Here is a 15,422-nt window from a genome sequence, read left to right on the forward strand (position 1 = left end):
GATCCTGCCCTGCCTCCTGAGTTCTGGGATTAAAGACGTGCGCCACCACCTCTCGGCCCAAATTAATTTTTTTAAGATTATTTATTTTGTTTATAGATCTGCCTGCACATTTGCCTAAATGCCAAAAGAGGGCACCAGATCTCATTATAGCCTATATGGCTGGAGGGATGGGTTAGCAGTTAAGAGCACTGGCTGCTCTTCCTGAGGTCCTGAGCTCAATTTCCAGCAACCATATGGTGGCTCACAGCCATCTATAATGAGATATGGCGCCCTCTTCTGGCCTGCAGGCACACATGCAGGCAGAACTCTGTATACATAATAAATAAATAAATCTTAAAGAGAGAAAAGGAGGAGGGAAGGAAGCATCACAGGGCAACCAGGCATGGTGCTGCATGCCTTTAATTCTAGCACTTGGACCATGCAGTTCAAAGCCTTTCTTGGTTAAGTAGACTTTGAGGGCAGCCTGGACCACATGTAACCTGTCTCAAAAAGACCAAGCATGATGGTTAAGTGTGAAAGCTCAGGGTAGAGTGCTCTCCTGGCATGCATGAAGCCCTGGATTCATTTCCCCGTGACAGCTGTGGTGACACTCCCCTTAAACCCAGCACTCAGGAGGCAGAAACAGGGAGATCTCTGAGTTCCAGGACAGCCTGGTCAACATATTGAGTTCCAGATCCTGTCTCAAAAAAAAAAAAAAACCCACAATCCTAGCACTCAGGAAGCAGGGACAGACAAATCTCTGTGAGTTTGAGTCCAGCCTGGTCTACAGAGTTAGTTCTAGGCCAGCCAAGGCTAAACAGAGAGATCCTGTCTCAAAACAACAAAACAAACAACAACCAAACAGCAGAGCATAACATCTATTAATAAAATATTAAAACCCTTATTAAAAGGATGAAGCAGGCTGGGTGGTGGCGGCTCACACCTTTAATCTCAGAGCTCCCAGGGAGAAGCAGGAAGATCTCTATGAGTTCGAGGCCAGCCTGGTCTTCTGAGTGAGCTCCAGGATAGCCGAGGTTACGCAGGGGAACACTGTCTCGAAAACAAAAGAAAAAAAGAAGGCTGAAACAGGAGCAGCACAGTCTCGGAATGAAATGTCCCCAACTAAACACTATTTTTGTTTTATGTGTATGGATGATTTTTCCCGCATGACCTTCTTACTACGTGCAAACCCAGTACCAGTGTTGTACAGAAGAGGGGAGGGTCAGATCCCTTGAAACTGGAGTTTCAGTTGTATGCCGCACCAGCCACATGGGTGGGAAACCTGGGTCCTCTTCAAGAGCAGTAAGTGTTCTTAACTACTCAATTATCTATCACTCTGACCCCACGGTTTTAATTTGCATTTTTCCTGGTTTTTCGAGACAGGGTTTCTCTGTAGCTTTAGAGCCTGACCTGGAACTAGCTCCTGTAGACCAGGCTGGTCTCGAACTCACAGAGATCCACCTGCCTCTGCCTCCTGAGTGCTGGGATTAAAGGTGTGCGCCACCACCGCCCAGCCATCATCACACTTATATAGCAAGTACTTTTTACCGCTGGGCCATCTCCCCACCTTGGATCCTAGCTTTTAATGTTTGTACATATACTTGTGAGTGTGGGTATAGGTCATGAAACTAGAAAAGAAACCACAAGGGAGAGAAAAGAGCTATTGAGGAAGGGAAGAGGAAAATAGGACCCATGTGGCATGCAAGTGAAAAAAGAAGCCACAGAGATGGAAGGGTACAAGGGACAAGGGCAGTGGATGGGGAAGAAGAGCAGGGAGGAGGATCAATAAGAACAAAATACGTTTGAAAATACCATAATGGGCCTGTAAGATGGCTCAGCTGGTAAAGGAGCTTGCTGCCAAGCCTGACCACCTGAGTTCAATCCTCAGATCCCACACAGTAGAAGGAAAGAACTGACTTGCCCCCTTGAGTTCATTCTTATGTCTGATTAGAGAGGAAGGTTAAAACCTGCCCTGGTGTTTTGAATAGGAATGGCTTCTGTGGGTGGAGGCTGCTCATTTGTTTCCTGACCACTCAGACCCGAATAATCACACAGAAACTATATTAATTGTGTTTTCATGCCTGGCCTATAGGGAATGGCACTATTGGGAGGTGCGGCCTTGTTGGAGGAAGTGTGTCACTGTGGGGGCAGACTTTGAGGTCTCATATGTGTTCAAGCTATATCCAATGTGGTGGACAGTTCACTTCCTGTTGCTTACAGATCCAGATGTAAAACTCTCAGCTCTTTCTCCAGCATCATGTCTGCCTGCATACCACCTAGCTTCCCACCATGATGATAATGGGCAAAAACTCTGAAACTTTAAGCTAACCTCAAACATTTTCCTTTATAAGAGTTGCTGTGGTTATGGTGTTTCTTCACAGCAATAGAAACCCTAAGACACCTACTTATTTATTTGCTTATTTATTTATTTTTGGTTTTCCAAGACAGGTATTCTCTGTGTAACATCCATGTCTGTCCTTGAATTTACTCTGTAGACCAGGCTGGCCTTGAATGCACAGAGATCTGCCTGCTTCTGCCTCCCAAATGATAGGCTAAATATATGCACCACCATTGCCTGGCAACACCTACCTTTTTATGTGTGGACATTCAGTTGTTCTAATAGTATCATTATAAAAGCTATCCTCTTGTGGAATATTAGTTGAAGAAAATAAAGAGCTGAATGATAAATAGTTAGTCAGGAGAAAGGATAAGCGGGGCTGGCAGGCAGAGAGAATAGGAGAATCTGGAAAGAGAAGTTTGGAGAGCAACAGAAGGAGAGGAGGACTCTAGGGACCAGCCACCCAGCAAGCCATGGAGCTAGGAATAAAGAAAGTATATAGAAAGGTTACAAGCTCAGGGGTAAAAGATGGATGAGATAATTTAAGAAAAGCTGGCCAGAAACAAGCTGGCTAGAATGAAACTCCTTGCGTTTATTTGGGAGCTAGGTGGTGGACTCCAAAGAGCAAAGAGTAAAAAACAACCACCACTACCCTTTTCTTATTGAATTCCCTTAGTACTTTTATATAAAAAGTAAATTGAAAAAAAATAAATAAAAATTGAGAGCTGGGCGGTGCTGGCAAACGCCATTAATCCCTGCACTCAGGAGGCAGAGGCAAGCAGATCTATGTGAGTTTGAGGCCAGCTGGTCTACAGAGTGAGTTCCAGGACAAGCTAGGGCTGCCACACATTGGGCACCAAATGAGTCTTTTGCTGTCCTGCCAGCCAGCTCCCAAATAATGACATGGGGACTTACTATTAATTACGAAAGTTGGGCCTTAGCTTAGGCTTGTACCACTAGCTCTTTTTTTTTATGGTTTTTTGAACAGGGTTTTTCTGCAGCTTTGGAGACTGTCCTGGAACTAGCTCTTGTAGACCAGGTTGGCCTCGAACTCACAGAGATCCACCTGCCTCTGCCTCCCGAGTGCTGGGATTAAAGGCATGCACCACCATGGCCTGGCCTCCAGTAGCTCTTGTAAATTAAATTAACCCATTTATTTTAATCTGCATTCTGACATGTGGCTTGTTACCTCAGCTCTCTGTACTGCTCATACTGCTTCCTCCACATCTGAGTGCTGATTCTGGCTTCTGTGTCTCCTGGAATCTCTCGCGAGTGCCTTGATTCACCTCCTCTTCCTTTCTTCTCCCAGAAGTCCCACGTATACCTCCAGCTTAGCTATTGGTCAATTAGCTTTTTACCACAGAAATCACAGCAAATACATCTTCACACAGTGTATAAATATCCCACAACAGATCTCTATGAATTCCAGGCCAGCCTGATCTATGAGTTCCAGGCTAGCCAAGGCCCCATGGTGAGACCTTGTCTTGGGCTGAGGATGTAGTTCAGTGGTAGAATGTGTGGTTAGTATGCCCCAAGGTTGTGGGTTTGATCTCTGGTGCCACATTTTTTGACACATTTTTTTAAAGCATCCACATTGGCTAGAATCAGCCTATGAGAGAGAACATTTAAGTAAGTGTGCAATATAGTAGTGTTAACTATATACATATTGTTGTGCAACTGATTGATGGAACCTTTGCTTTTCCATCTTTCAAACCAGGAACTTTATACCCACAATTACAGGGCTTTCTTGTTTTCTGAGACAGGCTTTTGCTATGCTGTCCAGACTGGCCTGGAATTTGTTGTGCAGTCCAGCGTGGCCTTCTACCTCAGCCTCCCTAGGGCTGGAATTACAGGTACGTGCTCTCTCTCTCTCACACACAGCTTGCCTAGCTTTTTCCTCTTCCTCTCCTTTGTCTCTTCTCCCTCTTTCTCTATGCTAGTGACTTAACCTAGAGCCTTGTGAGTGGCCAAGCACTCACTGGACCGCTAAGCTACACAGCCTCGGCCTGGTTGAGACTGGCTTGAATCTGTATATCAACTTGGGAAGAATTGGAATCTGACAGTATGGAGACTTCCAATTGCTTCTGGGATTTGCTTCACCCATGCTTAGCATTCTGTCATCTGTCACTAAGGCAGTACTCCCCACATCTCTAGGCAACATGAAGTCAGTGCTTCTGGAGGCCAAGTCTGAGCCCAGTGTTCATATATGAGTTATGTTGTGACTCTTTCTCTGTCCTGCCTACCAGCTCCCAAATCACAACACAGAGACTTATTATTAATTATGAAAGCTCGGCAGAGAGTTTAGGCTTGTTTCTAACTAGCTCTTCTAGCTCAAATCAACCAGTTTCTTTTCATTTACGTGCTGTCATGTGGCTCATGGCTTGTTACCTCATCTCCTACATGTCATGCCTCCTCTGCATCACCTCGGAACTCTGCCCTTCTTCTCCGAGGCCTCTGTACCTGGAAATCCTACCTAGCTGTTGGGCATTCAGCTTTTTATTAAACCAATCACAGTGACATATCTTCACATATTGGAAAGGTACCCTGTTTTCTTCTAGTCAGCAACCCAATTCAAAGCTGAGGGGGCCAGAAATGTTTTAGTTTTTCTCTGCCCTGTAAACTACAAAGTTTGGTGTTGAGATAGTTATACAATCACTGGCTTTTAATTTTCATTCTTTTCTTCTTCTTCTTCTTCTTCTTCTTCTTCTTCTTCTTCTTCTTCTTCTTCTTCTTCTTCTTCTTCTTCTTCTTCTTCTTCTTCTCCTCCTCCTCCTCCTCCTCCTCCTCCTCCTCCTCCTCCTCCTCCTCCTCCTCCTCTTCTTCTTCTTCTTCTTCTTCTTCTTCTTCTTCGTCTTCTCCTCCTCCTCCTCCTCCTCCTCCTCCTCCTCCTCCTCCTCCTCTTCTTCTTCTTCTCTTTCTTCTTCATTTTTTTTATCTTCTTCTTCTCCTCCTCCTCCTCCTCCTCCTCCTCCTCCTCCTCCTCCTCCTCTTCTTCTTCTTCTTCTTCTTCTCCTCCTCCGTCGTTGTCGTCGTCTTCTTCTTTGTCTTCTTCTTCTTCTTCTTCTTCTTCTTCTTCTTCTTCTTCTTCTTCTTCTTCTTCTTCTTCTTCTTGTTTTTGTTTGGTTTTTCGAGACAGGGTTTCTCTGTGGCTTTGGTGCCTGTCCTGGAACTAGCTTTGTAGACCAGGCTGGCCTTGAACTCTCAGAGATCCTCCTGCCTCTGCCTCCCAAGTGCTGGGATTAAAAACATATGCCACTACCAGCCAACTGGCTTTTAGTTTGTTAAGCACTTATTTGTGCGTGTGTACGTGTGTGTGGATGAGGGTGGGGGCACATGTGAACACCACAGAGTGTGTGTAGCTCAGAGGGGACTTGGTAAGAGTTGGCTCACACTGTGAGTTTGAGGCCTGCCTGGTCTACAAACCTAGTTCCAGGACAAACTCCAAAAGCTACACAAAGAATACACAGAAACACTGTTTCAGAAAAAACAAAAGACAAAAACAACAACAACAAAAGAGTTGGCTCATTCCTTCTATCACTCGAATTCTGGGACTTTACCTCGGGTTTTCAGACTTGGAGGCAGGCACCTTTACACTCTGAGCATGAAAAGACCTACAGTCACTTTAAAAAAGAATTTAGTCACAGCCAGGCTTGGTGGTGCATGCCTTTATTCCCAGCAGAAGGATTTCTGTGAAATTAAAGCCAGCCTGGTCTACATTGTGAGTACCAGATCAGTCAAAATTACATAATGAGATCTTGTCTTAGAAAAACAAAACAAAACAAACAACCCAGTATTTAGTTTCTGCTGCGCCTGATGGCACATGCCTGTAATTCCAGCACTTGGGACATTGGCACAGGACAGAGTGGGATGCTGTCTCAAAAATAAGGAAGAAAAGGCACAGCGTGCCGGAGCTCCGACTGCAATTCCGGCCCTTAGGAGGTGGAAGCAGGGTGACCACCAGTTCAAGGCCATTCTTGGCTATAGAGCAAGTTAAGAGCAGCCTGACCTACAGGATACTGTCTTAAAGCAAGTAATAAAATATTAAAAAGGGGCTGGAGAGATGGCTCAGCGGTTAAGAGCACTGCCTGCTCTTCCAAAGGTCCTGAGTTCAATTCCCAGCAACCACATGGTGGCTCACAACCATCTGTAATGGGATCTGGCGCCCTCTTCTGGCCTGCAGACACACATGCAAACAGAATACTGTATACATAATAAATAAAATCTTTAAAAAAATATTAAAAAGAGGGTGATGGTAGCTGGAAAGACGGGTTAGTGGTTAAGAGCACTTGCTGCTCTTCCAGAACCCTCTTTGGTCCTCTCAGAACCACCTGGAATTCCAGCTCTGAGAATCCAGTGCCCTCTTCTGGCCTCTGTGGACACGCACACAGACATGACTGTTGCAGGATTTTGTTTAAAAACAACACATGACGTGTACAGAGTGCTCATAAATCACATAAATTAAAATGCAATCTTTTAAAAAAATAATTTTATTGGAACCAGGTACGGTGGCACACACCTTTAATCCCAGCACTTAGGTGCCATATCCCTGCCTTTGACTCTATAAAGTGAGCTCCAGGCCAGCCAAGGCTACGTAAAAACAAAAAAGCAAGAAGAAGCTTCTTTTTTTATTTATGTATTTCTGTGCGCACCTGCTTGTCTGTATACATATGTATGCAATGCTCTCAGAGACCAGAAGAGGGCGACAGACTGTTTGGAACTATAGTTTCAGGCGGTTGTAAGCTACCCAATGTGGGAGTTTAGAACTAAATTCAGGACTTCAGCAAGAGCAATAAGTGCTCTTAAGCACTAAGTCAATCTCTCCAGCCCCAGTGAAAATAAACCTTTAACTTAAAAGGCAGAAGCAGGTCTCTGAGTTCAAAGTTAGCTTATGTACATAGTGAATCCAGGCTAGCTAGGGCCACATAGTGAGACCCTGTTTCAAAAATAAATCTTTAAAAAATGAAAAAAGAAGAATTTAGTTATAGGACCAAGAAATAAGCCAAGTGCCTGTATTCAATCTTATTTTTGTTTTGTTTTGTTTTGGGGGGGGCAGGGTTTCTCTGGGTAGTTTTAGATGTCCTGGAACTAGCTCTTGTAGACCAGGCTAGCCTTGAACTCACAGAGATCCACCTTCCTCTGCCTCCCTAGTGCTGGGATTAAAGGCGCACGCCATCACCACCCGGCTCTTATTTGTATTCTTAACTACAGTCCCCAAACTCTTAAGTTTCAAAGAAATTTCTGGAGCCTTTTTACAGTTCACGGTGCAAAGATCATATAGCAACTCTTCATTGGTCCTGCTCAGCTTAACCCTGTCACTCTGTGAGTGTGTAGGTCAGAAGACAGCATGCTAGAGTTTCTCTCTTTTTCCACCATGTGGGTCCCAGGGAACAGATTCATGTTATCAGGCTTAGTGGTAGGAACTTTTATCTGCTGAGCCATCTCTCTGGCCCTGTTTTGGCTTTCTGAGACGGGGACATTGTAGATCAGGTGGGCTTGAATTGACTGTTTAGCTGAGGAGGACCTGGGATCCCTGATCTTGCTTCAACCTCCCTAGTGCTGGAATTACAGGCTTTCACTGACATGTCCAGCTCATTCCTTTTAAATATTTCCACTACTAGAAGATCTTGTCTATGATGATGTTTCAAAGTAAGAATATCCAGTTAACACAGCAATACTCATTGCATCTTCTGGTTTTTGTTTTTTTGTTTTTGCTTTTTGTTTGTTTGTTTTTGTGATAGGGTTTCCCTGGCTGTTCAGGCACTCACTCGGTAGCCTAGACTGGCCTTGTTCTCACAGAGATCTGCCCGTCTCTGCCTCCGGTGCGCTGGGGTTGAAGGTGTGTGCCACCACCGCACTGCTAGGTGTTTTCTTAATTGGTGATTGATATGGTAGGCCCCACACACTGAGTGGTGCCACCCCTGGTGCTCCTGAATGCTATAGGAAGGAAGGTTGGACAAGTCATGAGAAGCAAGCCAGTAAGCACCATTCCCCTGTAGCCTCTGCTTCAGTTCCCGCCTCCAGGTTTCTGGTCTGGTGAGTTCCTGCCCGGACTTCCTGCGACGATCAGCTGTGATGTGGACGTGTAAACAAAATAAACTCTCTCCTCCAAAGTTGGTCGGGTCATAGCAATATTACAACAGCAATAGAAACCCTACCTATGACGACAGTGGATGGTTCTGAGTGTAAGTGACATTTATGCCACCCTCTCTGAGGCTCGGGGCTTAGAAGAGTGGAGAACCTGGAAGGAAAGGAAAGAGCCATGCATCTTCTGGGTATGGCACAATCAAAACCGTCTGTACCTCACAGCAACTGTGACTAGGTACAATAGGCCTAAATGAAACTGAATAGATCACCAGTCTATTATAGATTGGGGAGGAGTTCACAACCCCCTACCCCTTCCTGCTGAACTCTTGGCTCCTCATGGACTCTGGGGATGGGACAGTCATTGTCATGAGTTCTGTACGCATTGATGAGCCCACCAGGCTCCAATGGATAATTCCAAACCCATCGCCGCATGGTCCTGGTGAAAATGGATCTCATTAAAAAATGACAAAACTGAGGGCTGGAGAGATGGCTCAGTGGTTAAGAGCATTGCCTGCTCCTCCAAAGGTCCTGAGTTCAATTCCCAGCAACCACATGGTGGCTCACAACCATCTATAATGAGATCTGGTGCCCTCTTCTGGCATACAAACTTACATGGAAGGAATGTTGTATACATAATAAATAAATAAATCTTAAAAAAAATGACAAAACAACAACAATGATTTAATGTGGAGACTTGTGGGGGTGTATGATAAGAGTTGGGGGTATGGATTATTCATGCTGACTCAGGCAGTGGGGGCAGCTTTCCTGGCTGCACAGACCCCCATTGTAGGCCCTGCCCCTGAAGACCTCCAGTTGCCAGGTTTCACTCCCAGACTCGGACAGCCCAGTCTGACCCATTGAGGCGTAAAACCGGCTAGCCCACTCCACTCCCGGGACCACCAGCGGCCAGACCCCACTCTTGAGGAGCTCCAAGGGCCCTGCCCTGCTCCTGAGAAGCTCCAAGGGCCCTGCCCCGCCCCTGAGAAGCTCCATGGCCTGACCCCGCCCCTAAGAAGCTCCAAGGGCCCTGCCCCGCCCCTGAGAAGCTCCATGGCCTGACCCCGCCCCTGAGAAGCTCCAAGGGCCCTGCCCCGCCCCTGAGAAGCTCCATGGCCTGACCCCGCCCCTGAGAAGCTCTAATGGCTGACCCAGCCCCAAAGAGGCTCCAATGGCCTGACCCCGCCCCTAAGAAGCTCCAAGGGCCCTGCCCCGCCCCTAAGAAGCTCCAATGGCCTGGCCCCGCCCTAAGAAGTTCCAAGGGCCCTGCACCGCCCCTGAGAAGCTCTAATGGGCTGACCCAGCCCCTAAGAAGCTCCAATGGTCTGACCTCACCCCTAAGAAGTTCCAAGGGCCCTGCCCGCCCCTAAGAAGCTCCAATGGCCTGACCCAGCCTTTAAGAAGCTCCAATGGCTTGACCCCGCCCCTGAGAAGCTCCAATGGCCTGACCCCGCCCTAAGACGCTCCAAGGGCCCTGCACCGCCCCTGAGAAGCTCTAATGGGCTGACCCCGCCCCTGAGAAGCTCCATGGCCTGACCCCGCCCCTAAGAAGCTCCAATGGCCTGCCCCTGCCCCTGAGAAGCTCCATGGCCTGACCCCGCCCCTGAGTAGCTCCAATGGCCTGACCCCGCCCCTAAGAAGCTCCATGGCCTGACCCCGCCCCTGAGAAGCTCCATGGCCTGACCCAGCCCCTAAGAAGCTCCAACAGCCAGGCCCTACCCCTAGGCCCTCCAATAGCTAGGCCCCGCCCCTGAGTGGCTCCGCCTCTGAGGAGTTCCAGCAGTCAGGCCCCGCCCCTAGGCCCTCCAACAACTAGGCTCCGCCCCTGAGGAGTTCCAAGGCCAGGTCCCGCCCCCAAACAGCTCCATTGACTAGGCTCCACCCCCAGACTTCTCTAACAGCATAACTAATCCCTGATCGTGCCTTGAGATCAGGCCACACTAATCCCACCAATCCCATGCCACCCTGGAAAGCTCCAACCCCCAAGAAACCCTATATAAGGCCTGCCTTCTGTTCAGTTCTCTGTTGCCTTGCATCTGAACCCAGGCAACCATCTATCTGAGTTTTCCCTCCTAGTAAATCTGTGTGTGAAGTTTATTGTGCAGTGTGACTTTGTGGTAATACTTGGCTCCCGACTGTCAGGATAGCTTTTTGTGGGGTGACTCTCCTGGTGCCTGTGCTCCCCCTTAGGGTCTGAGCCCCACTAGGACCCTCACCTCTGGTCCACCCACAACAGACTCACCTTCCTGCTCACCAATTTCTTGGCACCCCATCCACCAGTAGCAATTTGGTAAATTCCCCCTTCTGTTGGTCATGTAAATGCTTCCCTGAGCCTGAGGAGGTGACCATTGAGTATCTGGCAGCCCTGTGGTAGGTACTCTTGGACTGTGGTACCCCACAGCCTTGGTCTTTAAGGCTATGGTGGGTCTCTTCACCTGACCCTGTCCCTCTACCCTTGCAGCTGTAATCCTGCAGTTTCCTGTGCCCCTTCCTGCCCGCTTCTCCTGCCTTCCCTTCAGAGCTGCCCATCAGAATCCCACAACTCCTCTAGACCCTCATAGCTAGACATTTCCTGTCTATTTCCCAATCTTCTGTGAGGTTTGTTGTGTGACTTTGTGGTATTCCTTGGTTCCACACTGCCAGGATACCTTTCCCTTAGGAGCTGCACCGTTTGTATGGGTAGACTAAATAGGATGTCTGCTTTACATATATGAAATGATCAAAGAACAAACTTAATACATGTTAAAACAACAACAAGAGAGATGACATAGGTTACTGCTTGTGGCCTTTGAAAAAGCAAACTATAGCTACTCTCTTCTTCCCTTCTCTTGGCCTACATTTTCACCCTATTCAGTTATTAGTGGTTGTTGAAGAGCTTTCTGCTTCTTCTAGGTTTAGATGCAGCCTGTGGCTGCCTTATTTACTCTTTCTCCCCCCTCTCTTTCCTTCTGGACTGGAGTTATAGATCGCCCCCTTTGAGACGCCTTGTTCAATCTTTCCAAGCCTGGGTTCTACCAGACTACCCCATGTCACCTCAAACTATTGCCCTGAGCCCAGCTTTGAATGTTTTGAACCCTGATGGCTATCTGTAGGGGCTGTGCTGTTAGTCTAATTACTGCTATGAGATAATTTGCTTCCTCAGTTTAAAGGGTGGAAATAAGCCTGGGGGTAACTCAGTGGCAGAGCCTTTACTTAGCCAGGCACCGGGTTCTGTCTCCAGCCTCTTCCCCATGCCCACTCCCCACCCAAAAAGAAAGGCTTAGGTGGGATATCAAGAGTAGACATTAAAAACGTTTAGCATTTACATGATTTCAGGATAGGTCATGCTGAATTCTCTTTTTTGGTCATGTAAATTTAAATTTAATTCATTTTCCGTGGATAGCGCCTCATAGCTTTGAAATAATGCAATGTACAGTTTAGGCACTCTGTCTCTTGGGGTTACACAGATCCTGCTGAGTCATTCTGGTCATGTGGACTTAAGTTACTGATTTCTTTTCCTTGAGTGGCTCCCAGGGTTGCTGCTAATACAATGTACACACTTGAAATGCCTCTCTTTGGGGGAGTGGGTTACTTAGATCATGGTGAGCCATTCCGGCTTTGCAATTACTAACTTGTTTTGCTGGTGGAGAACTTATGTTCCTGAAAAACAGTAAGGTATGACCTTGCTAGGTATGACTTAGAGTGTCTTTTTGCCTTTGTACTCAGGATCCTTTCTTAGTGTTTAAGGAATTACCCCATCTGAATCCTGGGGAGGGATTTGAGCTTCGTGATCTGAGAGAATATAGTGGAACAACGCAAAGATTCTTACCGAATAACTAGAGATTGACAGTAAAGGATGACAAGTGAGGAAAACCCTTGTGTAGACATCTCCAAAAGCCTTGACCTATTTAAAGAGATGGAAGTTTTGATGCAGTTCCTGTACAGTATTTACTTTATCTGGAAAAGTGGGTCAGGTTCATGAATTAAAAGGTAGGCAGAGAGTTGGAAAAATTTGGAGAAGTGAAGAGAGACCAGGAGGCCAGGGGAAATAGAAAAGAAGAAGAGCCAGTCCTAATGAAGGGTACCAGTCACAGCCAGGATGCTTAAACACCAAGCAGGACTCTTCCTTTATTCATATGCATCCCAATTTCCCATTAGTCATGCATCAGAAGAGCTCAAGGTATTCTTTTGTTTTCAGAGGTAGGGTCTAGCTGGTTCAATTTCTGCATCCTCTTTCCTTAGCCTTGTTAATTCTGGTACTGCAAGTACACACTACCACTGTGGGCTTTCAACTTCTTAAAATATAAAACAAAACAATAAAGGAAGGAGACAAGGGGGGGAATATAATATTGTCAATCCTTGTAATCCCCGGGTTATGATCGCCTTCAAATCCCAGCCCAAGTTTCTAGCATGTCTCAGGTCTGTCAGTCAGCCAGACATCAACAGACTGGGACATAAGTATTGTATTCTTTTTTTTTTCAAAGATTTTATTTATTATGTATATAGTGGTCTGTCTGCATGTACACCTGCAGGTCAGAAGAGGGCACCAGACCCCATTACAGATGGTTGTGAGTCACCATGTGTTTGCTGGGTCTTGAACTCAGGACCTCTGGAAGAGCAGACACTGCTCTTAACCTCTGATCCATCTCTCCAGCCCCATGTATTGTATTCTTTTTTTAAAAAATATTTATTTATTTATTATTTATTTATTTATACAATATTCTGTCTGTGTGGATGCCTGCAGACCAGAAGAGGGCACCATACCCCATTCCAGATGGTTGTGAGCCACCAAGTGGTTGCTGGTGTATTGTATTCTTAACACTTAGGCTAGGGAGCTAGGAAAAGACAACACAGGCAGGGCACTCATACTTGTGATCCTAAAACTTGGGAGGCACAGACGGCTTTTGGGGGCTCTTCCGGAATGAAGGAATTCCAGTGACTTTCCAGCGCGATGAGAAAAGTTGTCATGGTTGCCTAAGGATGTTGTTTCAGGACTAGAGATATAGCTCAGTTGATAGAGCACTTGTGTAGCATGTATGAGGTCCCGGATTTAATCCCTCCCATCTGACGTGTGCTAGGCAAGTACTACACCAGTGGTTCTCAACCTGTGGGTTGTCATCTCTTTGGTGTTGCATATATCCTGAATATCAGATATTTACATTACGATTCGTAACAGTAGCAAAATTACAGTTATGAAGTGGCAACGAAATAATTTTATGGTTGGGGTCACTGCAAAATGAGGAGCTGTATTAAAGGGTCGCAGCATCACGAATGTTAAGAATCACACTGTACTATACACTACTGTGAGGTGGGGGCAGGAGGATCAAGCCGTCCTGGGATAGTTGAGAGACTGTCTCAAAAAAAAAAAAAAAAAAGGACCAGTGACAAAGACAAGTCTCAGCAGGTAATGGTACTTGCTACCAAGTATTGCAACTTGAATTTGACAACCTAAATGCAATCCCCTGCATCCATATGATAGAAAGAGGAACCCACGTCACCCACCCCCCTGCAAGCTGTCTGATCTCCACGGCTCCCTCTCCTACCAAATACAAGAATATAAATAAATAAAGGGATGTAGTTTCAATTACATACTGCACTTATGGTGGTGTTCTCAAAAGATTATAATGGAGCTGAAAAATCCCCACTACCTACTGATGTCTCGGCTATCCTAACAACTGTAGTGCAACACATTACTCCTTTTGTGGTTGATTCTGGAAGAAACGAACCATCCTGCTGCCAGTCATATCAAACCACAGCACCTTTGAAAATGCATGTGTGTGTGTGTGTGTGTGTGTGTGTGTGTATCAGATAAGGAATATATGTATCTATCTATCTATCTATCAGATAAGGTCTCACTAGGTAATCCCTGGCTAGCCTAGAATTCATTATGTAGACGAAGCTGGCCTCACACTCACAACAATCTCTTGCCTCTGCCTCTCAAGTGCTGGAATTAAAGGTGCACACCGCCATGTTAGGCCTCCATCTAGGTTTGCCTAAGAGTGAAATTGCCTGCCTATTGATTTCTCAGAACACATCACTGTTGTTGAGCAATGCCTGGCTGTAATTGAAAACAGGAATTACTGCTGCAGGTGTCAGTTTATTTAGATAAGTTTATTTAGATAAGATAAGTTTATTTAGATAAGATAAAACTTAAATTTATTTTCCTTGGTGGAGGTAGAGGTAGGAGAAAGCCAAAAAACTATCTGCAAAGGTCAGAAATGATCAATGGGTGCCTTAATTTTAAACCGGTCATATAACCAGTGGCTTCCACTAAGTGTTTTTGTCATCTACGACTTCCTCACAGAGACCCATAATAAATTTACAAGAGTCCTCTGCTGTAGTTCCATATTCTTAAATCAAGAAAATGTGATATTTAAGGGTCATGACCTTAAATTCTATAGCAGATTTGTAAACACACACACGCACACACTTCGTTCTTGACTATTTTGCCGCAAAACAAATCCGCTTTTTTAGTCCGCACTTTTCTCCCTGTGGTGAAGTCATGCCATTTTCTATGAGTTTTTTCATGTCTGGGAAATGTATCTGTGAAATGTGTAATTACTATGCAATAAGCCGAGTGGAACTGTGACGCAACGACCCATTGCAAATTGCCTTATAGAAACGATGTCATTTAGCGTTGCTCTCTTTAGTCACTTTTATAACAGGTACTGTGGGCAAAGCTTCCCCTTATCCCATGGTGTGCAAGATGCGAAAAATGGAATTTTCCGGGTTTTCTAGCACTCAACTTGCGCACCCCGAGTTCGCCGCAGCGCCTCAGGGCCCACCTCCCGGGCAGGCGAGGTGACACTGTCGCGGGGGGGGGGGGGGAGGTGCACCGCCGACCCTCTATAGCCGCGACGGCGGTGCTCAGAAGGGCAGCCTCATCGGCTCCGGACTGCAGCGCCCCGCTACCTCTTTCCCTCGGAGCCCCTCCCCAGTCCCCGCTACTGTGACAGGCCCGCCTCAGGGACAGGGCGCGCAGCGGGACAATCCTCCCACTACCCGGCTCCCACACCCCGCTCCCGCTCCGTGGCGCCGGAAGTGA

The sequence above is a fragment of the Alexandromys fortis genome, unplaced genomic scaffold (genome assembly GCF_014885135.2).
Source record: "Alexandromys fortis isolate MF-2015 unplaced genomic scaffold, M_Fortis_MF-2015_v1.1 scaffold_406, whole genome shotgun sequence".
NCBI classification, from domain to species: domain Eukaryota; kingdom Metazoa; phylum Chordata; class Mammalia; order Rodentia; family Cricetidae; genus Alexandromys; species Alexandromys fortis.